General features: G+C 39.3%; 1 protein-coding gene and 1 long non-coding RNA gene across 3 annotated transcripts in view; both read left to right on the top strand.

The window, feature by feature from the left end:
- Positions 1-25,847, top strand: part of LOC124187041 — a 277,057-nt gene that overhangs the window by 131,031 nt on the left and 120,179 nt on the right. The gene's annotated exons all lie outside the window — the stretch shown is intronic.
- On the top strand, positions 2,308-20,249 carry LOC124186264. Of its 2 annotated transcripts, XR_006871616.1 has the most exons (4): positions 2,333-2,413; positions 2,718-2,762; positions 19,243-19,301; positions 19,640-20,249. It is a non-coding gene; the product is annotated as an uncharacterized LOC124186264 (long non-coding RNA). The 2 variants fall into 2 exon arrangements; XR_006871615.1 differs by lacking the exon at positions 2,718-2,762 and having other exon boundaries at positions 2,308-2,413; positions 19,640-20,248.

The following is a 25,847-nucleotide window of genomic DNA, read 5'->3' as shown; positions in this document are numbered from 1 at the left end:
GTTGCATCCCGCGGCTGTCCGCTGCTTCCCCTGACCTCGCACAATATGACACTTTTGAAGTTTGAAGACTCTGTTTTTATTATAAAGATTTGACAAAAATTCAGTTTTTAAAAACCAAAAGTTTTATATCGTGCGTCGCCGGGTGGAGCCATGGATAGCCATGGCATGTCATGGAATTCCGTAGTTGGGTGGAGCCGTACTAGTGCTGTACCGCAACAGTGGGCCTTAATTCTCATGGCGAATGATGAAAAATGCATTTTGTTCGATTATGACGGGGTTGAATAGTGAAAAATTATAAGGGTTAGAAGTTACAAATTACTTATAACTAAAAAACTATTGCTCATATTTGAATACAAGTAACTGCATTCAAAAGAGCGGAAAAAAGTAGGGGATATGTGTTGTCGCGTTTTCAGAAATAATGTTATGTAGGGGGTGTGAACGGTATCACAAAGATTACATGAAATTGTGTTTCAATAATTCCTTTCCTGCAATCATTATTTTCTGCAGCTGGTCTCCATTTTGTAGGTTCGAGGCGGGGTGACGCTTCATTAGTCGAAATCGGGTTTCGGTCAACTTGATTTTCTGTGTTGTACCTAACAATCGCCCCGAGCGTTGCTCTGTAATTGAGAGAGAATGATTTTAAGAGAGGCTTGATTTTTTACGGAATTAGAATTAAATTATTTCTTATTAATTAACAAACTTTTCAAAGATCTTACATTCGTTGTCGTCAAGGCGGAGCAAGATGCGGGCACAGCTCCTTGGACCGTTTAGATCCCATTGCGCGGACCGATGTTGAGCCGTGAATACGTACCTTCTTCGGTCCGCGCAATGGGATCTCAACGGTCCAAGGAGCTTCGCCCATCTTGCTTCGCCTTAATGGCAACGAATGTTAGCTCTTTAAAAAGTTTATTAATTAATGAGGAATAATTCAATTCTATTACGAAAGACCCGTAAAAGAACAAGCCTATAGTAAAAATTATTCTCTCTTAATTACAGAGCAACGCTCGGGGCGATTATTAGGTACAACACAGAAAATCAAGTTGACCGAAACCCGATTTCGACTAATAAAGCGTTACCCCGCCTTGAAACTACAAAATGAAGACCAGTTGCACAAAATATTGATTGCAGGAAAGCAAATTTTGAAACACAATCTCTTGTTCTTTTACGGGTATTTCAAAATAGAATTGAATTGTTTCTCATCAGTTAATGAACTTTTTAAAGAGCTTACATTCGTTGCCATTAAGGCGGAGCAAGATGGGCGCAGCTCCTTGGACCGTTGAGATCCTGTTGTGCGGACCGATGTTGAGATCTTCTTGCTCATAAGTCGTTCATACACTTCTTTTTCGTCTGTCGTTTCATCTATTCGTTGTCTCTTGCTGTCCAGTTCAATTCCTTCTGTGCTTACTTTTCTTTTTTTCATCAATCTAACCCACACGGCACGAAATATGTCAGAAATATTTCCGAAATGTTACAACATTTCAGATTCATTACATAATTTTAGGAATATTTCTGAAATGTTTCTGAAATATGTCAATTGCAATATAACATTCCCAATATTTCGGAAACCTTTCAGAAATATTTCAAATGCAACATAACATTTTCGATGTTATAAATATATTTCAGAAATATTTCAAATGCAATATAACATTTTCGATATTATAAATATATTTCAGAAATATTTCAAATGCAATATAACATTTTCGATATTATAAATATATTTCAGAAATATTTCAAATGCAATATAACATCACCGGTACCTTCGAAACATTTCAGAAATATTTCCGTTTATGTGTGTATACATAAGTATTTTTCATAAAATTTGTCATTTTTCAAATTTTCCATAATGGACACGTGCATAAAATTTTTCAATATTTATACCTTTCATAAAGTTATGGATCTTTAATAATTATATGCATACTGAGCTACGGCCAGTCAAAAAGACCGAAGTGAAGACTTTTTGACTGAATACGAATTGGGCGTTATAATTCTCATTTGTCTTGTTGAATCTACCAATTTTCTCGAACAATATCTCTTAAAGGGACAACACCACTGTGACGGCTTCAAAAAATCGATTTTTTGAAAACCATCTAGAAAAATCTAGATTATGTTTATTAAAATTACCGTCGTACTTATATTAATTCAAATTAACGCGCCTTATTTATTCGCGTTTTATCCGCGAGAAAGCGCTGAGAAACCCTATAAAAATATGGCATCACGTCGCATACTCGAGCGCGAGTGCTCGAGCGTTGCGCGCCAATTTTTCGCGCATCACCGTCGCGCAGCGTCGTGCACTCTTCCATCCTTTATTCTCGAGCTTTCTTGTTTTTTCGCACCGCGTTTCACAGGTCGTTAGATACCACGGATCTCTTGAGAAAATTACAGAAACCCACGTGGCAAGAAAAGTGGATATTTGGTAAGTAAATGTTTAATTTCCAATAAATGTGTAGAGAATTAGACCAAAAAATATCCTTAGCTACTTGGCATAATTACATATTTACGTGCATATTTGCTATGTACGCGGTTCTGCAGTTTGCTTGCTAAATCGGCTATCCTTGGCCACCACGTGTTGAATGGTATGTAATTGAAATACCGGCTTATGTGTGAACAGAAAGTACTATACTGCTTATAATTTTTTGGCAATCTGTGAATTAAATAAAATAATTACGATCGTTGACTTCCCAACTATGAAACATCTATAATATTAAATCTTTTTATAGTTTACTCAACAAGGTTATTTCCTAACCGCAGTTGACCTCTCACGAGTGAGTACTCGTTTGCTTTTCCACAGAATTGAAAAAATCATGCTACGTATTTGAAGGATAACTTTTTGTCAGAATAACTTTTCCTTTGGAGAATCATTGTGATCTTAATGAACTAAGAGTGTTTGACCAAATATTTAGAAAAAGTCAGAAATAGTGGAAATTGTGTGTGGAAATTTCTGGTTTTTTTCTCATATTTTTTGGTTAACAGATCTTCGTTTATCCAAATCAGAATGATTCACCAAAGAAAAATTCGTCCTGATAATTATCCTTCAAATTGCATAATGATTTTCCCCCTTGATGGAAAATCACACGATACGGCATAATTGCCTTATGCAGTATTAAATTATGCATATTCCGATATTCGTATAGTGTCGCGATTTATTAATAAAGGCTAATTTTAATTTATACTAAATTGTTGATCAATTGAAACTTGAAGATACGCCGCACGTTATCAAACTTCGGTTTACTTTTCACTAATTAATTACTGATTGAGGCCTGTATATTCAAAACTGTACGTTTTTAACATTTTAACTATAATTATTATAGGATATTATTATGCATTATAATTATTTTTCACGCTATACATATAGACGGGCCCTAATGAAACACTTAGTGTATCTCGCTGGCCCAAATAGAACAAGGCTAATTCATAAAAAGCTGTATAAGGCATGTACAGAGCTCTGTATATACGTCCTATGTCAGCTTCAGTTTTATGCACATTCCTATCATTGTTGATTATAAAATAGCAGAATATACTCTCACAAAACATTCTGCTTATACGTTATTTCAATCTGGCGTATACCACCTTGAGCCTCGTGTAATCTAGCTTTAGTTAGAAAGGTATCAGACTAGGTGGAGACCGCCGATCAGTAATTACATGTTATTTACTTTGAATCACAGTAGTGTATATATGACAGTTCTGGACCAAAACCCCCCTAGCTCCCCCCCAGCTCCCCCCTAGCTCCCCCCCCCCCCCGACCCGCGGCGCACCCTCTCCCCCCCCCGCCGGTCATTTTTGGTGGCTATTTCCATAGGATTTGACACACACACACACTTACACACAAAAAATAATTCCTGTCGAGACTTGTTTGGCGCCGGAAAGCCACACATAAATCGGATAGGGTAAATACCCGCTAGATCTATTGAAAAAATTCCAGGAAATGACCCCTGTAGCAAGGTTTAAAATGGCGTTTTGAATGCTTTTAACAATTTTTTTATTTAACATCAATTACATTTAGTTTTCTTATTCTATTCTCAATTATCTTATTCTAAATTTTAATGAGTAAAATTATACATATTATTTTCAATATCCATATTAATTAAACATATTATTATTCCAAAATTGACTTTTACCAATTTTTAACAGTACCACTGATCGGATTATATTCAACAATGCGATCATGCAAGATCATGCAGTAGGCAGAAGTGAGTGGTGGGAACGTAGTGCTAGAGTCAAATTCCAATCGAATGTCCACAGGTCCAGTTTTCAATGTTTCGTTCTGCTTGGAGCAATCGATGACGATAAGGGGAGCTTGGTTTATAAATTCACGCCTCGATAGCAAAGGCTCAGCTTCTTTGTTATAGTAGCTCATTTGAAACCGAACATACATATCATAGAGAATGGCGGGGGATGTGCAGGCTCGGACTTGTTCGCTATCAAGAGTCGTAAAACCCCAAAACTGTGTGTACACATACCATCCGGTGAAGAGCAGGCAAGATAAGATTTTTCTTACACCAAACACTGTTCGCTACCTGCTTTTCGTTGACCGATTTTTCACACCACATGGCCCACACTGCTTAAAGACTCATAAAACTCAAAAACTACATTAGGCGGCGGTGGGTTCGTGGAGAGGGGGGAGGGGGAGGGGGTGAAAACCTGTTCCAACACGCTTTAAGGCAAGATGCAGCTGCGGAACTGGGTGACTTCAAACTGGCAGATAAACCGCAAAAATTTAGGGATGGTGGGAGGGGGACTGCGGACCCCGTCGCCTCTGACGTCATTTTTTACATGAATTTCATCTTCTCTGCAGAGTCGGGAGGGTGATGAAGAGCGGGCAAGATAAGATTTTTCTGATACCAAACACTGTTCGCCACTCGCTTTTTCGTTGACCGATTTTTCCCAACACATGGCCCCACGCTGCTTAACGACTCATAAAACCCAAAAATTTAGGAATGGCGGGTCGGATAAAGGGCGGACCCAGTCGTCTCTGACGTCATTTTTCCCTCCGAGATGCGCAGAACGCAGTGCGCACCGCATCTCTGACGTCATTTTACCCTCCGATATGCGCAGAACGCAGTGCGCACAGTTCCCAAATTCTTGCGATCTATCGGCCTATATACATATAAGCTCAACGCATCCTATGCAGACTCGTCAGTCTTACACGATACGTGCAAGTCAAAAGAGTTCAGCAACAACAAAGTTCAGCTTATATCAACGTCAAAGTCATGGCAGTCGAAGCGTATATGGGACTTGCGGAGCAGATGGAGAGGACGTACAATTTGCTGAGAGAGCAACCACCCGGAGAAGAGAATGACGCCGTCATCAATCATTGGGCTGATATCGGAATTGCGAATATCCAAGTTCTGCGCGATATTTCCATGCAACGAGGAACAACCGTTGGTGCGAAAATACGGATCCAACATACGATCGCACTCCTGCAATCTTGGGTGACGAAGATCAAGCAGTTGCAGCAGCGCACAGTGGTGACGGGTGGAAATATCGGTACTCCTGCGGGTGTACAATGGGACGACGTGGATAGCGCTTTTGCCAGCCGAATCAGAACGGGGGTTGTCACAAATCTCCGTCATAAAAATTTGGACGCCTTTCTGGACGATGTGCAGCGCGTCGTCACCGAGAAGTTGGAGCTGATACTGCGCGAGGAGGGAAATGTGAAGGTTAACCTCATATTATCGTGCAAATTCGAAAATGCCAAGCACGAAGAGATCTCCACTGAAGTTAAGAGTTTCAACACCTCCAACGTGGCGATTCTCCTCCCATCAAGCGATATAAATGGTTGGTTTATACGTGCACGGGGTGATCTGCAGTCAAAGGTGGAAGATTTCGAGCAACGCGATTCCGGCTGGAGTATGATTGAGATCCTTAACATCGCTGTAAATATCAATCGCTACCAGCCTCTCGCCGCGGGAGCTTCAACATTCGTCGACCTGCCCCAAGACATTCGACATAAAAAGGCTGTGATTAACGTGAGGAACGAGGACGAAAGATGCCTTCTCTGGTCCGTCACAGCAGCCCTCCACCCGGTCAACACCCACACCGATAGGACTCGCAACTATCGTCGATATATTTCCGAGTTGGACTGTACAGGTATCAATTTCCCTGCTACTCTACATGATGTGAAAAAGCTTGAGAGATTGAATAATTTGCGCATCAATGTATATGGTATAGAATCTCAAACTTTTTCGCATCATGCAAAATCAAATAAAAGCGTCATCGTGCCAATTTATTTGAGTAAAAATTTGCATAGCGTAAACATTGGCACGATTCATCTTCTAATGGTTGAGAGTAATCCGGAAGACGATATGACTGGTGAGTTTGCACCGAGATTCCATTTTGCTTGGATTAAAGATCTTTTCCGATTGGTGAGCAAACAATTGTCTGATCATGATGGTCGACTGTTTTTATGTGACAATTGTTTGTGCCACTTTAGCGTGAAACACGCCTACGACAATCATCGGCAAGATTGTATTATGCTAAATAAAGTACGCATGGAATTTCCCAAGTGTAAAGATTTAGTATTTTCAAATTTCCAAAACAAAGGCACCGTTCCGTTTGTCGTATACGCCGATCTCGAATGTATATTAATCCCTGAACCTGTAGATGAATTTGAAACTCGTAAGACTTGTGAAATTCAAAAGCATATCCCGCACAGTGTAGCGTACTATGTACATTGCGCGTACGATGAGACTTTATCGGAGTTTCACGGTAAACGCGGTGTCGATTGCATAGACTGGTTTATGAAACAGCTTAAAGATTTATCAATTCAAGTAGAGTCACGCATCAAAAACATAATTCCGATGGAGTCTCTTACCCAAGTGCAACGCGATCGTCACATGCACGCAAAGAATTGTTATATTTGTGAAAAACCGTTTACCCCTGAGGAGAAAAAGTGTTACGATCACTGTCACTTCACGGGTAAATATCGTGGTCCTGCTCATAATCGGTGTAATTTGAATTTCAGAGAGTCGCACACAATTCCAATAGTTTTCCACAATTTGTCCGGTTACGATTCTCACTTTTTAATAAAATCTCACGCGTCAACTTTTCCCGGTAAAATTACACTGCTACCCATAAATAAGGAAAAATATATATCCTTCACGAAACGCGTCGATGGAACAATGATGCACTTGAGATTCATCGATTCGTTCCGATTTATGGCTAGCAGCATCGATAAACTTTCCACATATTTGACCGATACCGATAAACACATAACACGCAAATTTTATAATAACCCGACTCAGTTCAGTTTGATGACCCGCAAAGGCGTTTTTCCCTATGAATACGTCGATTGTTGGGGGAAACTCGATGAACCGCGATTACCTGCAAAGAAGCATTTCTACTCGCGCCTCTGCGATGCAAATATTTCAGACATCGATTACGAGCACGCGAAAACTGTTTGGAGAGAATTCCATTTAGAGTCATTGGGGGGCTACTCAGATTTATATTTAAAGACCGATGTTCTTTTGCTTGCCGATATTTTCGAAAATTTCCGCGCTAGCTGCTTCAAAACATACAATTTGGATCCGTTGCACTACTACACTGCACCGGGGCTTGCTTTTGACGCGATGCTCTAGCATACTAATGTAAATTTGCAACTTTTAGACAACCCTGAAATGGTGTTATTTATTGAAAGAGCCATTCGAGGCGGCGTAGCGCAATGTTCCAATCGACACGCTCGGGCCAATAATAGATTCATGGGAACAGATTTTGATCCAAACAAAGCGGAATCGTATCTCACGTATTTTGATGTGAATAACCTGTACGGTGCAGCTATGAGCGTGCATTTACCAATCGGTTCGTTCGAGTGGGAATATCAGCACATCGATATAACGAACCATCCGGACGATTCGCCGATCGGTTACTTTCTGGAGGTAGATTTGGACTACCCTGTAGAACCCCACGAGGATCACAAAGACTTACCTCTTTGTCCCGAACATTTTACTCCTCCAGGTAGTAAAAATGCCAAACTCGCAACCACCCTTCACCCCAAAACAAAGTATATATTGCACTATAGAAATTTGAAACAGTGTTTGAGTTTAGGATTGAAATTAACGAAAGTGCATAGAATTTTGAAGTTTGCGCAATCTCCATGGCTCGAGCCTTACATCACGCTCAATACAGATATGCGTAAGCAATCTAGGAATGAATTTGAGAAAAACTTTTACAAACTCATGAATAACGCTGTGTTCGGCAAGACTATGGAGAATGTGCGAAATCATAAAGATGTTAAATTGGTTACAAAATGGGAGGGAAAAGGTGGTGCGAGAACGCTTATTGCCCGAGCAAACTTTCACAGCTGCACCGTATTTGACAGTGATATGGTTATCATTGAAATGAATCGTGTCAAAGTTCACTTCACCAAACCTATTTACATCGGCGCATCAATTCTAGATCTGTCAAAAATCTTTCTCTACGATTTCCACTATAATTATATTAAAACCAACTTTTCGAATAAACAGGCTAAATTGATGTATACCGACACAGACAGCCTTATTTATCAATTCAATGTGCCTAATATCTACGATATCATCAAACGTGATGTAGATACAATGTTTGACACCTCTGACTATCCGCCCGACAATGTGTATGGTATTCCCCTTAAAAACAAAAAACAACTAGGGCTAATGAAGGATGAAAATAATGGTAAAATTATGACAGAGTTTGTGGGACTGCGAGCAAAGCTGTACACATCTACTACGATGGGCGAGGATGGGGAAAAATATGACAGTGGCGTAAAAGTGAGTAAGCGTGCCAAGGGTGTAAGAAATTCATCGATAAATAGCATCACGTTTGATGATTATAAGCGCTGTCTGACGGCTTACCGAGAGTTGACTCTTCCACAGTGTTTAATACGCAGCAAAAAACACGAAGTAAGCACGATCGTACAAAAAAAATTGGCTCTGAGTTGGCAGGATGACAAGCGGCAATTGATACCTGGACAGACCGACACCGTACCTTGGGGGTTTGTCCCAGCCCCCCAATAGCTATAGGATAAACTTTAAACATAGAATTGATGTAAATATTTGATGTTTGACGCCTCGAACGATCCACCATCGGGCGGAAACGTTTCATGATCAATACGATATTTAATGGATTTGAAGTTTCAAAATGCGAATTCATATACTCAACAATTGTTTATTTATTTGTTATTGATATATCAAGCAATTATTCATATTTATTCGTTTACCACGAGAAAAGTTTTCAGAAAATGAAAAAAAGTTTTTCAAAAAATAAAATGTGTAATAATCGTATGGCAAAATTGCATATTATCATTATTATTATCACTATTATTATCATTATTATTATTATTATTATTTTCGTAGTACATGCGCGCACAGAGGAGATAAAATGTGGAAATATTTGTATATTCAAAATCTTTTATTGTAATTCGGAAAATACATACAAATTATGTTACATGTCTGTTTTATTTATCCAACTATTGTGCGAATTATCAAAACCCGACCACTTCACACAGAACAGATTCCCCCATTTGCGTAACACTTTCTCCACAAGGTAGCCGTCGGGATATTTCACTTTGGTGAGCTCTTCCTCGTAGAAGCCCCCCTCGATGGGATGATCTTGATAATCGGTAAGCTTGTAGGTGGGTGGATTGGTATTTTTCACCTCACTCACGATGAATATTTCTGTCGTCCAATTGGATGTATAGCCTTTTTACTTGCTGATTCGAACTCGATCGCCTACACTGAATTTCCGCGCTCGATCACTTCGTTTGATTTGCCGAGGCTTGTACACGCTACGATACAGCTGTTTTTCATTCTCCGTGCTAACATCCTGTAAGTTTTATTCGAATCGTGCGATGTTTGGTGTTGTTGTAGGACTTCATTAAATCATCCAAAATATTAATCCACTTGTGAAATCCTAGGAGAGTAAACCACATCCACATTTTATTTTTTCAATGTTCGACTAAAAACGTTCGCATATCGACGTCTTTATGTTGCTGAGTGTCAAATACATGTTGATATTGTGCTGCATCATGAGGGCTTTCAATTTGCTGTTGTGAAATTCTTTGCATTGATCAACGTATAGATGTGCAGGTATACGGCTCTGGGTTAGTACAGATTTCATAGCAGCAGCCGCATCTTTCTCCCCACCACGGATGAGGACGAAACAAAAATGTGACAACGGTGTTAAAGTGGGTAAGCGTGTCAAGGATGCGAAAACTGCAACGATAAATAACATCACGTTTAATGATTATAAGAACCGTCTGAGGGGCTTACCAAGAGTTGATCAACCCCACAGTGCTTAATACATAGTAAAAAAATGCGAGGTTAGCTCCAATGTACTGAAAAATTGATCATGAGTTGACAAGACGGTAATATGCAACCGATACCTGGGCAAACAGGCACCAGAACTTGGAGGGTGTGCTGCAACCCCGCAATAAACTAGCCGTAGGCTGGAACTGTGGGCATAGAACCGTTGTAAATATATGCGTTTGACATCCATGGCGATAGTTCATGAAGCAGAGACGTTTCGCCGGCAATACGATATTGAGCAGATCGAAGTTTTAAAATTCGAATACCGTGTAAATTCATGTATTCATCAATTATTTATTTATTCATTATTAATATATTGAACAATTATTCACATTTATTCGTTTACCACGAGAAAAATTTTCAGAAAATGGAAAAAAGTTTCCAGAAAACGAGAAAAAGTTTTCAGAAAATGAAAAAAAGTTTCCAGAAAACGAAAAAAAGTTTTCCGAAAACTTTTTTCCCATTTGATTAACACGTAAAAAAAGTTTTCAGAAAATGAAAAAAAGTTTCCAGAAAACGAAAAAAAGTTTTCAGAAAATGAAAAAAAGTTTTCCGAAAACTTTTTTCCCATTTGATTAACACGTAAAAAAAGTTTTCAGAAAATGAAAAAAAGTTTCCAGAAAACGAAAAAAAGTTTTCAGAAAATGAAAAAAAGTTTTCCGAAAACTTTTTTCCCATTTGATTAACACGTAAAAAAAGTTTTCAGAAAATGAAAAAAAGTTTCCAGAAAACGAAGAAAAATTTCAGAAAACGAAGAAAAATTTCAGAAAATGAAAAAAAGTTCATCAAAAAATAAAATGAGCATTAATCGTATCGAAAAATTATAGATTATCATTATTATTATTATTATCATCATCATTATTATCATCATTTGAAGGCCTTTGATCACGGCAGGCGATGGTGGAGGTGCCCCCCTGCTACCAGGGTCCGGCACTATCGACGTCGAGGCCGCCTGCAGCCCCTCTCTTCCGCAGTCTAGGAGGACCGCGATCCTCGCCCCTTCCAAGGTCGTCGCAAGAGCTGTCATTGTTCGCGTAGTAATGACCCCTGGACTTGGAGTTCGCATGATCGAGCTACGCATACGACGTCCTGGCGCGGAGCTTCAGGGGCGGCTGTGTCCTAGCATTTCACAAGTGGACTAATATTTTGGCTGTGCCGCCCCGAAGCTGCACGCCAGGACGTCGTATGCGTAGCTCAATCATGCGAACTCTAAATCCGGGGGTCATTACTTCGCAAGCAATGACAGCTCTTGCGACGACCTTGGAAGGGGCGAGGATCGCGGTCCTCCTAGACTGCGGAAGAGAGGGGCTGCAGGCGGCCTCGACGTCGATAGTGCCGGACCCTGGTAGCAGGGGGGCACCTCCACCATCGCCTGCCGTGATCAAAGGCCTTCAAATGATGATAATAATGATGATGATAATAATAATAATAATGATAATCTATAATTTTTCGATACGATTAATGCTCATTTTATTTTTTGATGAACTTTTTTTCATTTTCTGAAATTTTTCTTCGTTTTCTGAAATTTTTCTTCGTTTTCTGGAAACTTTTTTTCATTTTCTGAAAACTTTTTTTACGTGTTAATCAAATGGGAAAAAAGTTTTCGGAAAACTTTTTTTCATTTTCTGAAAACTTTTTTTCGTTTTCTGGAAACTTTTTTTCATTTTCTGAAAACTTTTTTTACGTGTTAATCAAATGGGAAAAAAGTTTTCGGAAAACTTTTTTCCATTTTCTGAAAACTTTTTTTCGTTTTCTGGAAACTTTTTTTCATTTTCTGAAAACTTTTTTTACGTGTTAATCAAATGGGAAAAAAGTTTTCGGAAAACTTTTTTTCGTTTTCTGGAAACTTTTTTTCATTTTCTGAAAACTTTTTTTCGTTTTCTGGAAACTTTTTTCCATTTTCTGAAAATTTTTCTCGTGGTAAACGAATAAATATGAATAATTGTTCAATATATTAATAATAAATGAATAAATAATTGATGAATACATGAATTTACACGGTATTCGAATTTTAAAACTGCTCAATATCGTATTGCCGGCGAAACGTCTCTGCTTCATGAACTATCGCCATGGATGTCAAACGCATATATTTACAACGGTTCTATGCCCACAGTTCCAGCCTACGGCTAGTTTATTGCGGGGTTGCAGCACACCCTCCAAGTTCTGGTGCCTGTTTGCCCAGGTATCGGTTGCATATTACCGTCTTGTCAACTCATGATCAATTTTTCAGTACATTGGAGCTAACCTCGCATTTTTTTACTATGTATTAAGCACTGTGGGGTTGATCAACTCTTGGTAAGCCCCTCAGACGGTTCTTATAATCATTAAACGTGATGTTATTTATCGTTGCAGTTTTCGCATCCTTGACACGCTTACCCACTTTAACACCGTTGTCACATTTTTGTTTCATCCTCATCCGTGGTGGGGAGAAAGATGCGGCTGCTGCTATGAAATCTGTACTAACCCAGAGCCGTATACCTGCACATCTATACGTTGATCAATGCAAAGAATTTCACAACAGCAAATTGAAAGCCCTCATGATGCAGCACAATATCAACATGTATTTGACACTCAGCAACATAAAGACGTCGATATGCGAACGTTTTTAGTCGAACATTGAAAAGATAAAATGTGGATGTGGTTTACTCTCCTAGGATTTCACAAGTGGATTAATATTTTGGATGATTTAATGAAGTCCTACAACAACACCAAACATCGCACGATTCGAATAAAACTTACAGGATGTTAGCACGGAGAATGAAAAACAGCTGTATCGTAGCGTGTACAAGCCTCGGCAAATCAAACGAAGTGATCGAGCGCGGAAATTCAGTGTAGGCGATCGAGTTCGAATCAGCAAGTAAAAAGGCTATACATCCAATTGGACGACAGAAATATTCATCGTGAGTGAGGTGAAAAATACCAATCCACCCACCTACAAACTTACCGATTATCAAGATCATCCCATCGAGGGGGGCTTCTACGATGAAGAGCTCACCAAAGTGAAATATCCCGACGGCTACCTTGTGGAGAAAGTGTTACGCAAATGGGGGAATCTGTTCTATGTGAAGTGGTCGGGTTTTGATAATTCGCACAATAGTTGGATAAATAATACAGACATGTAACATCATTTGTATGTATTTTCCGAATTACAATAAAAGATTTTGAATATACAAATATTTCCACATTTTATCTCCTTTGTGCGCGCATGTACTACGAAAATAATAATAATAATAATAATGATAATAATAGTGATAATAATAATGATAATATGCAATTTTGCCATACGATTATTACACATTTTATTTTTTGAAAAACTTTTTTTCATTTTCTGAAAAGTTTTTTCGTTTCCTGAAATTTTTTTTTCATTTTCTGAAAACTTTTCTCGTGGTAAACGAATAAATATGAATAATTGCTTGATATATCAATAACAAATAAATAAACAATTGTTGAGTATATGAATTCGCATTTTGAAACTTCAAATCCATTAAATACCGTATTGATCATGAAACGTTTCCGCCCGATGGTGGATCGTTCGAGGCGTCAAACATCAAATATTTACATCAATTCTATGTTTAAAGTTTATCCTATAGCTATTGGGGGGCTGGGACAAACCCCCAAGGTACGGTGTCGGTCTGTCCAGGTATCAATTGCCGCTTGTCATCCTGCCAACTCAGAGCCAATTTTTTTTGTACGATCGTGCTTACTTCGTGTTTTTTGCTGCGTATTAAACACTGTGGAAGAGTCAACTCTCGGTAAGCCGTCAGACAGCGCTTATAATCATCAAACGTGATGCTATTTATCGATGAATTTCTTACACCCTTGGCACGCTTACTCACTTTTACGCCACTGTCATATTTTTCCCCATCCTCGCCCATCGTAGTAGATGTGTACAGCTTTGCTCGCAGTCCCACAAACTCTGTCATAATTTTACCATTATTTTCATCCTTCATTAGCCCTAGTTGTTTTTTGTTTTTAAGGGGAATACCATACACATTGTCGGGCGGATAGTCAGAGGTGTCAAACATTGTATCTACATCACGTTTGATGATATCGTAGATATTAGGCACATTGAATTGATAAATAAGGCTGTCTGTGTCGGTATACATCAATTTAGCCTGTTTATTCGAAAAGTTGGTTTTAATATAATTATAGTGGAAATCGTAGAGAAAGATTTTTGACAGATCTAGAATTGATGCGCCGATGTAAATAGGTTTGGTGAAGTGAACTTTGACACGATTCATTTCAATGATAACCATATCACTGTCAAATACGGTGCAGCTGTGAAAGTTTGCTCGGGCAATAAGCGTTCTCGCACCACCTTTTCCCTCCCATTTTGTAACCAATTTAACATCTTTATGATTTCGCACATTCTCCATAGTCTTGCCGAACACAGCGTTATTCATGAGTTTGTAAAAGTTTTTCTCAAATTCATTCCTAGATTGCTTACGCATATCTGTATTGAGCGTGATGTAAGGCTCGAGCCATGGAGATTGCGCAAACTTCAAAATTCTATGCACTTTCGTTAATTTCAATCCTAAACTCAAACACTGTTTCAAATTTCTATAGTGCAATATATACTTTGTTTTGGGGTGAAGGGTGGTTGCGAGTTTGGCATTTTTACTACCTGGAGGAGTAAAATGTTCGGGACAAAGAGGTAAGTCTTTGTGATCCTCGTGGGGTTCTACAGGGTAGTCCAAATCTACCTCCAGAAAGTAACCGATCGGCGAATCGTCCGGATGGTTCGTTATATCGATGTGCTGATATTCCCACTCGAACGAACCGATTGGTAAATGCACGCTCATAGCTGCACCGTACAGGTTATTCACATCAAAATACGTGAGATACGATTCCGCTTTGTTTGGATCAAAATCTGTTCCCATGAATCTATTATTGGCCCGAGCGTGTCGATTGGAACATTGCGCTACGCCGCCTCGAATGGCTCTTTCAATAAATAACACCATTTCAGGGTTGTCTAAAAGTTGCAAATTTACATTAGTATGCTAGAGCATCGCGTCAAAAGCAAGCCCCGGTGCAGTGTAGTAGTGCAACGGATCTAAATTGTATGTTTTGAAGCAGCTAGCGCGGAAATTTTCGAAAATATCGGCAAGCAAAAGAACATCGGTCTTTAAATATAAATCTGAGTAGCCCCCCAATGACTCTAAATGGAATTCTCTCCAAACAGTTTTCGCGTGCTCGTAATCGATGTCTGAAATATTTGCATCGCAGAGGCGCGAGTAGAAATGCTTCTTTGCAGGTAATCGCGGTTCATCGAGTTTCCCCCAACAATCGACGTATTCATAGGGAAAAACGCCTTTGCGGGTCATCAAACTGAACTGAGTCGGGTTATTATAAAATTTGCGTGTTATGTGTTTATCGGTATCGGTCAAATATGTGGAAAGTTTATCGATGCTGCTAGCCATAAATCGGAACGAATCGATGAATCTCAAGTGCATCATTGTTCCATCGACGCGTTTCGTGAAGGATATATATTTTTCCTTATTTATGGGTAGCAGTGTAATTTTACCGGGAAAAGTTGACGCGTGAGATTTTATTAAAAAGTGAGAATCGTAACCGGACAAATTGTGGAAAACTATTGGAATTGTGTGCGACTCTCTGAAATTCAAATTACACCGATTATGAGCAGGACCACGATATTTACCCGTGAAGTGACAGTGATCGTAACACTTTTTCTCCTCAGGGGTAAACGGTTTTTCACAAATATAACAATTCTTTGCGTGCATGTGACGATCGCGTTGCACTTGGGTAAGAGACTCCATCGGAATTATGTTTTTGATGCGTGACTCTACTTGAATTGATAAATCTTTAAGCTGTTTCATAAACCAGTCTATGCAATCGACACCGCGTTTACCGTGAAACTCCGATAAAGTCTCATCGTACGCGCAATGTACATAGTACGCTACACTGTGCGGGATATGCTTTTGAATTTCACAAGTCTTACGAGTTTCAAATTCATCTACAGGTTCAGGGATTAATATACATTCGAGATCGGCGTATACGACAAACGGAACGGTGCCTTTGTTTTGGAAATTTGAAAATACTAAATCTTTACACTTGGGAAATTCCATGCGTACTTTATTTAGCATAATACAATCTTGCCGATGATTGTCGTAGGCGTGTTTCACGCTAAAGTGGCACAAACAATTGTCACATAAAAACAGTCGACCATCATGATCAGACAATTGTTTGCTCACCAATCGGAAAAGATCTTTAATCCAAGCAAAATGGAATCTCGGTGCAAACTCACCAGTCATATCGTCTTCCGGATTACTCTCAACCATTAGAAGATGAATCGTGCCAATGTTTACGCTATGCAAATTTTTACTCAAATAAATTGGCACGATGACGCTTTTATTTGATTTTGCATGATGCGAAAAAGTTTGAGATTCTATACCATATACATTGATGCGCAAATTATTCAATCTCTCAAGCTTTTTCACATCATGTAGAGTAGCAGGGAAATTGATACCTGTACAGTCCAACTCGGAAATATATCGACGATAGTTGCGAGTCCTATCGGTGTGGGTGTTGACCGGGTGGAGGGCTGCTGTGACGGACCAGAGAAGGCATCTTTCGTCCTCGTTCCTCACGTTAATCACAGCCTTTTTATGTCGAATGTCTTGGGGCAGGTCGACGAATGTTGAAGCTCCCGCGGCGAGAGGCTGGTAGCGATTGATATTTACAGCGATGTTAAGGATCTCAATCATACTCCAGCCGGAATCGCGTTGCTCGAAATCTTCCACCTTTGACTGCAGATCACCCCGTGCACGTATAAACCAACCATTTATATCGCTTGATGGGAGGAGAATCGCCACGTTGGAGGTGTTGAAACTCTTAACTTCAGTGGAGATCTCTTCGTGCTTGGCATTTTCGAATTTGCACGATAATATGAGGTTAACCTTCACATTTCCCTCCTCGCGCAGTATCAGCTCCAACTTCTCGGTGACGACGCGCTGCACATCGTCCAGAAAGGCGTCCAAATTTTTATGACGGAGATTTGTGACAACCCCCGTTCTGATTCGGCTGGCAAAAGCGCTATCCACGTCGTCCCATTGTACACCCGCAGGAGTACCGATATTTCCACCCGTCACCACTGTGCGCTGCTGCAACTGCTTGATCTTCGTCACCCAAGATTGCAGGAGTGCGATCGTATGTTGGATCCGTATTTTCGCACCAACGGTTGTTCCTCGTTGCATGGAAATATCGCGCAGAACTTGGATATTCGCAATTCCGATATCAGCCCAATGATTGATGACGGCGTCATTCTCTTCTCCGGGTGGTTGCTCTCTCAGCAAATTGTACGTCCTCTCCATCTGCTCCGCAAGTCCCATATACGCTTCGACTGCCATGACTTTGACGTTGATATAAGCTGAACTTTGTTGTTGCTGAACTCTTTTGACTTGCACGTATCGTGTAAGACTGACGAGTCTGCATAGGATGCGTTGAGCTTATATGTATATAGGCCGATAGATCGCAAGAATTTGGGAACTGTGCGCACTGCGTTCTGCGCATATCGGAGGGTAAAATGACGTCAGAGATGCGGTGCGCACTGCGTTCTGCGCATCTCGGAGGGAAAAATGACGTCAGAGACGACTGGGTCCGCCCTTTATCCGACCCGCCATTCCTAAATTTTTGGGTTTTATGAGTCGTTAAGCAGCGTGGGGCCATGTGTTGGGAAAAATCGGTCAACGAAAAAGCGAGTGGCGAACAGTGTTTGGTATCAGAAAAATCTTATCTTGCCCGCTCTTCATCACCCTCCCGACTCTGCAGAGAAGATGAAATTCATGTAAAAAATGACGTCAGAGGCGACGGGGTCCGCAGTCCCCCTCCCACCATCCCTAAATTTTTGCGGTTTATCTGCCAGTTTGAAGTCACCCAGTTCCGCAGCTGCATCTTGCCTTAAAGCGTGTTGGAACAGGTTTTCACCCCCTCCCCCTCCCCCCTCTCCACGAACCCACCGCCGCCTAATGTAGTTTTTGAGTTTTATGAGTCTTTAAGCAGTGTGGGCCATGTGGTGTGAAAAATCGGTCAACGAAAAGCAGGTAGCGAACAGTGTTTGGTGTAAGAAAAATCTTATCTTGCCTGCTCTTCACCGGATGGTATGTGTACACACAGTTTTGGGGTTTTACGACTCTTGATAGCGAACAAGTCCGAGCCTGCACATCCCCCGCCATTCTCTATGATATGTATGTTCGGTTTCAAATGAGCTACTATAACAAAGAAGCTGAGCCTTTGCTATCGAGGCGTGAATTTATAAACCAAGCTCCCCTTATCGTCATCGATTGCTCCAAGCAGAACGAAACATTGAAAACTGGACCTGTGGACATTCGATTGGAATTTGACTCTAGCACTACGTTCCCACCACTCACTTCTGCCTACTGCATGATCTTGCATGATCGCATTGTTGAATATAATCCGATCAGTGGTACTGTTAAAAATTGGTATAAGTCAATTTTGGAATAATAATATGTTTAATTAATATGGATATTGAAAATAATATGTATAATTTTACTCATTAAAATTTAGAATAAGATAATTGAGAATAGAATAAGAAAACTAAATGTAATTGATGTTAAATAAAAAAATTGTTAAAAGCATTCAAAACGCCATTTTAAACCTTGCTACAGGGGTCATTTCCTGGAATTTTTTCAATAGATCTAGCGGGTATTTACCCTATCCGATTTATGTGTGGCTTTCCGGCGCCAAACAAGTCTCGACAGGAATTATTTTTTGTGTGTAAGTGTGTGTGTGTGTCAAATCCTATGGAAATAGCCACCAAAAATGACCGGGGGGGGGGGGAGAGGGTGCGCCGCGGGTCGGGGGGGGGGGGGGAGCTAGGGGGGAGCTGGGGGGGAGCTAGGGGGGTTTTGGTCCAGAACTGTCATATATATACTACTAATCACACTCATGTATTTACAACTAAATCTTGAAACATCTGTAATAATTGCAGGAAAAGGTTGCGCAGCTGACAGTCAACTGTGTATTCAAAATATACAACATACGTTTTAGGTAAGACTATTATTAACCAATCATTTAGTTTATGTTTGATCAAATGATTGGGTAACCAGCTACCATTCGATTGGCAATCACACTAATCTAATATCAATAGTGGCATGACGTTCATATTTTCAGTGTATATTTTATGTTAAACAACTTAACTTTGCAGTCAACTGTATAGTAGACCCTGACAAACTTTAGTTCTCAGACTGTTTTCAGAATAAACTTTTATTTTCCTGCACATCAAATGAGAAATTATTGACTGATCTTTTGTTATTCAAAGTTTCATGTTTGCAACATTGAATATTATACTTTATTATACTTGTATTATTTATGATATTTGATTTCAGAAAATGACACGTAAAAGGAAAAGTAACGACTGCTATTCAGATAGACATAAACGTCGACTCGTTGAACAACAAACTAAATTAAGTATTATTAGAATGAAGCACGTTAAGCACATATAGTACGAAATGTAAAGTCGTGATCCAAACGCTTTTTTTAAAATATACATGAAAATAAGTATAGTTTTTTCTCGATTTAAACTTATTATTATAATATTATAATAATTGAATTATTTTTAAATCAATAATGCATATGAAAATATAGGTTATGGTAATTAAGCTGATACAGGGCAGTCTTTTGCTATACACCATATTTACTAGTATAGTAGTAACTATACGTAGTAACATTTACTACGTGTATTACGTAACATTTCTTCGTAAATATTGTGCAGAGCAAAAAACTGTCCTATATCAGCTTAATTATTATAGCCTATATTTTCATATGCATTATTGTTCCCAAAATAATATAATCATAATAATATAACGATAAGTTTATATTGAGAAAAAGACCATACTTACTTCCACGTATATTTCGAAAGAAGCCTTTGGTTCACGACTTTACATTTCGTACTACGCACTAGTATAGTATGTGTAGTAACATTCACTACGTGTGTTACGTAACATTTCTTCGTAAATATTGTGCAGAGCAAAAAACTGCCCTATATCAGCTTAATTATTGAAACCTATATTTTCATATGAATTATTGTTCCCAAAATAATATAATCATAATAATATAACGATAAGTTTATATTGAGAAAAAGACCATACTTACTTTCATGTATATTTCAAAAGAAGCCTTCGATTCACGACTTAATATGGACATGAGTCTGTACAATTTTATAATGTATTTGAAAATAAAAACTTTGTAAGATACCTATATAATTAATCATTTTACTCAGATTCAGGACTTTCTTTATTACCTGAAAGATTTTTGAAACGTATTGTGGAATATATCAGAAATATTTTCACTATATCTTTCGGAAATGTTTCAGCAATATATCAGTCACCATTTTCAGATATATCGCTGAAAAATTTCTGAAATATATAGCGGAAATATTTCTGACATATGACCGAAATGTTTCTGACATATTTTTGACATATGTCAGCTATAAAACGTTAGTTATATATGCGGACATGGACATATTTCTGACATATTTCTCAAATGTTGCAATGGAATATAAAATGTTTCTAATAAGACATTTCTGAAACATTTCTGAAATATATCGCGGAAACATTTCTGACATATTACCGAAATGTTCCTGACATATTTCTGACATATGTCAGCTATAAAACGTTAGTTATATATGCGGACATGGACATATTTCTGACATATTTCTGAAATGTTGCAATGGAACATAACATGTTTCTGATAAGACATTTCTGAAACATTTTTGAAACATATTGTGCTGTGTGGGAAGCTTCTGTTCGTTGGTTGAAAATTGGTGTTCCTTCTCCATTGATATCGATCTATCTCCTTGACTTGCTGAATTATTTTTGCTACCGCTCTGCCTGTTATTCTCCAAAATCACCTTCTTTATATTATTTTTTTCTCTATATTTGCGTTGCTGTTCACTCCGCAAAAAACCTCTTTCTCTTGTGATTAACATCAATCCTGGCCGTCTTCTTGCCTGGTTATACGAATATTTGTTGGATATTATTCTATGGCTTATTTGGTTCTTCGCACTTACAATTTTATTTTCCTCTTTCTTTTGTGATACTTCCGACCATCCACCATCTTCATCGCCTTGTCTGCTGCCTGAAACTCCTCCTTTCTCCATTGTCATCGTAAATCCTGGCTGTCCTTTTGACTGTTTGGTGATATATTTAGATCTACTATCATTTGCTTGTTACTTTTGATACTTATTACTCACTATCTGAATTTTATTTTGGTTCTGCAAGACATTAAAGTGCCCACTGTCTCCGTTGCCGGTGAAGAGTAGCGAGAATTGTGTTTCATTTTGGGATCCGATTCGGTGTGGATGAATTTGTTCTTCGCGATACACGATTAAACATATCTTAAAAATGTCCGTAGCTGCAGCTAATTCTGCTTTTCCCGCGTAAATTCCATTGTTATTCATGTATGATTTGTAATCACCAGGTAACCTAATCACAGCACCGTTTGACTTATTACCTGTAATAAAACCCGCAAATGTAGACCAATTATCCACTATATTTGAAACGATACTCAGTCTCACCTCTGCGTGTCGATCTTGAGTGCCGTATACACAATACGCCAGCGCGCGAAAAAGACAATTCCCGTCGGGAATCATCTTGATAATTTTCGTTTGCATGTTCATATTTTGCGCGTCAGAAACAGATACCTATAAAGATATTTGTCAAAGACTGTCATAAACAGCCGATGACAGCTGTCAAAGGAAGTTTTGTTTGCTAGATGCTTTTTGTTTTGTTTTCGGCATCTCACCCCACCGCCAACTTCATGCGTATACTATTGTTATTATAATCTTTTTATGCATGTTCATTTGTTCGAAACTTTTTTATTAGATAGAGTGACTTCAATAAAAGCTTATCACATAAAGTATGTTACAAAATAATAATAATAATAAGAATGATGATGATGATGATGATGATGATGATGATGACGATGGTGAAGGTGACGGTGACGGTGACGGTGACGATGACGACGACGACGACGACAACGATGACGTCATCTCTTCCGCGATCTTGTAGGCTGTTCAGCAATCTTGCAGGTCTGTAAGCTATCTTGCGGGTCAGTCCGCCATCTTGTAGGTTAGTTGGCCATCTCGCAGGTTGGGTTAGGATGGGTTGGGTCAGGTTAGCGTAGGTTGGTAACACACCGACACTCGGTCGGTCACACATCGACTACAGGCGAGGCCCATCCTGCAGCTGCCGCTGAGGTTGGTAAGACAGATTGACACAGAACCCTCCTCATATACCACATATGAGCCGTAATGTACTACAGTAAGAATTACACTGATTACGATCAAAGCCTACATAAATCGTAAAACGCGATAACGTCGAGCACGTGGAGCCGTAAGCGTTGCATATTCGTTGCTTAGCGACGCTCGGTTGGTGTCGGATGCACCCGGAAATTTTCGGAGACGAATTTGTTATTCTCGCTGGCAATCTTTGTAGTACAAGTCGTTGACTTTCATTATGTTTTGATGCAGTCAGTCCAAGATGTATAACATCTACTCTATTTTTCTGTGCGGGAATGGAATTTTTCCGGTATTTTGAGGGGCAACGTTTTAATTCGCTAGTTCATTATTTCTATTTCTTTGGGATCATTTGATAATATAAATACCTCTTTATACTACACTTATTTGTACTATTCGCAGATTACAATCATTGACACCAGTTCGGTACTTATTGTTCTGGTCAACTAGTAAAATGTAGAATTGAAATATTAGCTTTTACTATCACTGTGAGAAATATTGCAAAAAATGTCGATATGTCCTCAAAATACCAATAATTATAGGACTTTATGCAACAATTTGTCTCTCCGTATAGTTTACGCCGATTTTGAATGTATATTAAATCCGGTGCCAGTAGATGGATTCAAAATGCACACGTTGCGTCGCAAAACGCACGAATTTTGAAAGCATATCACAGTATAGCATACTACGTACGTTGCTTGTACGATGAGACTTTATCTGAGCTTCACGATGAGCGCAGCGCTAATTGTATAGATTGGTTCATGTGGCAGCCTCAAGATTTACCAGTTCAAGTGAGTCGCGCATCAAAAATATAATTCCACTGGAGTTTCTTACCCAAGTGCAACGCAATCGCCACATGCCTACGAAAAATTACTATATTTACGTAAAGCCATTTACCCCTCAGGAGGAAAAGTGCCACAGTCACTGTCGTTTCACAGGTAAATATCGCAGCCGTGCTTATAATCGGTGTAATTTAAATTTAAGAGAGACGCATAAAATGCAATAGTTTTTCACAATTTTTCTGCTTACGTTTCGAACTTTTTAATAAAATTGCTCCCGATGAAATTACATTGCTGCCCATAAATAAAAAAAAAAAATATATGTACTTCAGGATGCAAGTCAATGGAACGATGATGTGCTTGAGATTTATCATTTTCTTTTTTATTCGCTTCGATTTATAGCCAGCAGTATCAATAAATTTTCTTCATATTTAAACGATGCAAATAAGCACGTAATGCTGGAATTTCATACTAATCCTTCACAGTTTAGGTTGATGAGCCGCAAAAGCGCTTCTCATCATGAATATGTTGACTGTTGTAGTAGAATCAATATAACACGATTACGGGCGAAAATGCATTTCTACTCGCACCTCTGTGATTCAAATATTACAGACACCGATTATGAGCATGCTAGAAGTGTTTCGGGGAAATTTCATTAAGAATCATCAGGGGAGTGTTCTCATTTACATTTGAACACGGATGTTCCTTTGCTTTCGGATATTTACAAAATTGCAGGGCTAGCTACTTTAAAACGTATGATTTAGATCGGTTGCACTACTACATAGCGCCGGGGCTTGCTTTTGACACGATACTTGAACACACGAAAGTAAATTTAGAAGTTTTAGATGACCATAAAAATCATTTCATTGAAAGAATTGATCGTGGCGGCGAAGCACAATGCTTTGATCAACACGCTTTAGCCAATAACAGATTTGTGAGGGAAGACTTTATCCAAGTAACGTGGAATCATATCTCACGTATTCCGACGTGAACAATATACATGGTGCGGACTGTGAGTGCACATTCACGGATAAGTTCATTCGAGTAGAAGCATAATTCCATCGACATAACTCACTGGGACGCTTCACCGATCGGTTACATGCTGGAGGCTGATTTGGGCTATTCTGTAGAGCTCTATGAGGATCATGAAAATTTGCCCTTTTGTCCGGAATATTTCACACATCCAGGTGATAAAAGCAAGAAACTCACCACCACCCTTTATTCGAAACAAAATATATTGTTACAAAGGGTGAAATCACCCGTTTTGCTCTCTCTTTAATGATCTAGTAGTCAGCATAGATAAAAGACGTTTATAAACCTCTTATGTCTTTTAAAAAGAATAAGGTTGCTGCGTCAACCAACATTATTGCAAAAACAGTCTTGTTTCAGACTTTAAACGAGAAACACATATCTTGCATTAAAGCATTTTCACAACATTTTATTCACGCTCTTGATTTCTTTTGACTTGATAATTAAACTCGCGGATCCATATTTATTTTCCGTAACGTCAAAGTACGTTACATTGGTGTCAGAAGCGGGATCTTGAGTTTCTTTCCAATTAAGTCGATTCAGTGCGTGAAATAAACTATGAGCAACAGTCGTTTGACGCGCTCACGTCGAAGGGAAAGTGGCGGAGAAGAACCTTTCGTTATGGAGAATCCGCGGGTCCCTGAAACGATTCCATCACCTTCAGCGGACCCTCATCCAATTCCTTCGACAATCTCTCAAATTGATCTGCTGAAGATCATGTCTCAACAGCAAGAGGCTGCTGAGCGCTAACAACAGCAACTTCTTCAGCTGCTTCTTGATCAACAAGAGCAGCGAAAAAGAGAACAAGAACAACGAGAAAGAAAACTTGCCTCTCAGTTAAAGCAGCGAAGAAGAGAACAAGAACAACGAGAAAAGGAAATTGCCTCTCAGCTGGAGCAGCGCAGGCTTGATAGAGAAGCACAAGAATGATCCGAAACCAGTCTGCACGAACTGTTCCGGACGACTGTGGCAGCTCTTCAGGCTGTTCATCAGGTGAGCGGCTCAGGAGAACCGGCTGTCACCCCACGAGGTTCCAGAGTCGTTACTCCGCTTCCCTCTCCTGTTCCCTCTTCTGTTCCCGTTCCCGCTGTTCGACAGGTCCAACATCCGGGACAGTTCCAGGATGTACGAGACTTAGGGTCTGTGCCTTTTATTAGGGGAATAGATGAATCCCCAATTGGTAGAGTAACAGTTAATAATGAGGTTGGCTTTTCCGAACCTTTGCCTCACGTTCAACCTCGTTATTCCCATTTAAGCCAATTAAATAATGCAAGGTTTCTTGGGATTGCTTCTCAAATTAGCGAGAAACCTTTTTATCCATTAAAACCGCCAATTTTTGATGGAAAGATTCCATGGGCAGATTATGAACGCCAGTTTAATACGATTGCAAAACATAACCAGTGGGACTCCGCCATGAGGGCCCACAGTCTTGCCTCTTGTCTTCGAACGCCGGCTTTGAATGTTTTAACGGCATTGTCTGAGGAAGAAATT

This window comes from Neodiprion fabricii, chromosome 7, assembly GCF_021155785.1.
Source record: "Neodiprion fabricii isolate iyNeoFabr1 chromosome 7, iyNeoFabr1.1, whole genome shotgun sequence".
NCBI classification, from domain to species: Eukaryota; Metazoa; Arthropoda; class Insecta; order Hymenoptera; family Diprionidae; genus Neodiprion; species Neodiprion fabricii.
Note: the sequence above shows the minus strand (reverse complement) of the source record. Positions and strands in the feature narration are given on the sequence as shown.